The sequence below is a fragment of the Oncorhynchus gorbuscha genome, unplaced genomic scaffold (genome assembly GCF_021184085.1).
Source record: "Oncorhynchus gorbuscha isolate QuinsamMale2020 ecotype Even-year unplaced genomic scaffold, OgorEven_v1.0 Un_scaffold_2953, whole genome shotgun sequence".
Taxonomy (NCBI): Eukaryota; Metazoa; Chordata; class Actinopteri; order Salmoniformes; family Salmonidae; genus Oncorhynchus; species Oncorhynchus gorbuscha.
In genome coordinates, this window is record NW_025747330.1 from 48,024 (window position 1) to 50,000 (window position 1,977).

The following is a 1,977-nucleotide window of genomic DNA, read 5'->3' on the forward strand; positions in this document are numbered from 1 at the left end:
CTACATAGTGCACTACTTTAGACCAGAGCCCTATTCCCTACATAGTGCACTACTTTAGACCAGAGCCCACAGTGTGCCAGCTGAGACTCAGTCCTCGTGTTTCCCCCCGTGATGTCAAACACCTCAGTAAAACAGACTAAAGGTGTTTTTTAGAGCATTTTATTTGACGTAATACAAAGGAGCCCATTGTTGCTCTTGTTGTTTTTCTCCTGATTTCATATTGATCTGGAATCAACAGTATCCTCCAGATTTCATATTGATCTGGAATCAACAGTATCCTCCAGATTTCATATTGATCTGGAATCAACAGTATCCTCCAGATTTCATATTGATCTGGAATCAACAGTATTCTCCAGATTTCATATTGATCTGGAATCAACAGTATCCTCCAGATTTCATATTGATCTGGAATCAACAGTATTCTCCAGATTTCATATTGATCTGGTATCAACAGTATTCTCCAGATTTCATATTGATCTGGAATCAACAGTATTCTCCAGATTTCATATTGATCTGGAATCAACAGTATCCTCCAGACTTCATATTGATCTGGAATCAACAGTATTCTCCAGATTTCATATTGATCTGGAATCAACAGTATTCTCCAGATTTCATATTGATCTGGTATCAACAGTATTCTCCAGATTTCATATTGATCTGGAATCAACAGTATTCTCCAGATTTCATATTGATCTGGAATCAATAGTATCCTGGTGTTTAATTCCTTCTATTATTCCTCTAATAATTAGTCTATATCGTCATTGGCTGTATTCGTCTATAATTAAGGCAGACGCAAAGTGAACGTCCCAGCTACATCCTGGAACATCGACTACATCCAAAAACCGCACCCTATTCCCTAGATAGTGCACTCCTTTTGACCAGGACCCATAGGGCTCTGGTCAAACGTAGTGCACTATATAGGGAATAAGGTGCCATTTTGGACTCAGACATGTAGTCAGATATGTGGTAGAGTAGAGTAGCATACTGACAGGTTTACCGTCCGTTTTCATAAGTTGTTATTTAAACACAATAAGCAGTGTGTTGTCTGGAACTAGGGAAGCGGCGTGATCATTAGTCTTTTAAAAAACAAACCATCTTTTAATAACAAGTCTCTTCACAATGACGTTTCCTTTAGCTTTAAGTGTAGAATTTTAGGCCTATACTTTTTATAGGCTACTGCAAGTGTTATGGCTTGAGAGAGAGTGTCAAAGTGTGTCCAAGTAAAATCTTCCTCAAAAGAAGAGAGAGAACAAGAGAGAGAGAGAGAGAGAGAGAGAGAGAGAGAGAGAGAGAGAGAGAGAGAGAGAGAGAGAGAGAGAGAGAGAGAGAGAGAGAGAGAGAGAGAGAGAGAGAGAGAGACAGACAGAATGAAGAGAGAGAGAGAGAGAGAGAGAGAGAGAGACAGAGACAGAGGCAGAGACAGAGACAGAGACAGAGACAGAGACAGAGACAGACAGGAAGGAAGAAAGAAAAAAGTGACAGACAGAAAGAAGAGAGAGAGAGAGAGAGAGAGAGAGAGAGAGAGAGAGAGAGAGAGAGAGAGAGAGAGAGAGAGAGAGAGACAGAGACAGAGACAGAGACAGAGACAGAGACAGAGACAGAGACAGAGACAGAGACAGAGACAGAGACAGACAGGAAGGAAGAAAGAAAAAAGTGACAGACAGAAAGAAGAGAGAGAGAGAGAGAGAGAGAGAGAGAGAGAGAGAGAGAGAGAGAGAGAGAGAGAGAGAGAGAGAGAGAGAGACAGAGACAGAGACAGAGACAGAGACAGAGACAGAGACAGAGACAGAGACAGACAGGAAGGAAGAAAGAAAAAAGTGACAGACAGAAAGAAGAGAGAGAGAGAGAGAGAGAGAGAGAGAGAGAGAGAGAGAGAGAGAGAGACAGAGACAGAGGCAGAGACAGACAGGAAGGAAGAAAGAAAAAAAGAGACAGACAGAAAGAAAAAGAGAGAGAGAGAGAGAGAGAGAGAGGAGA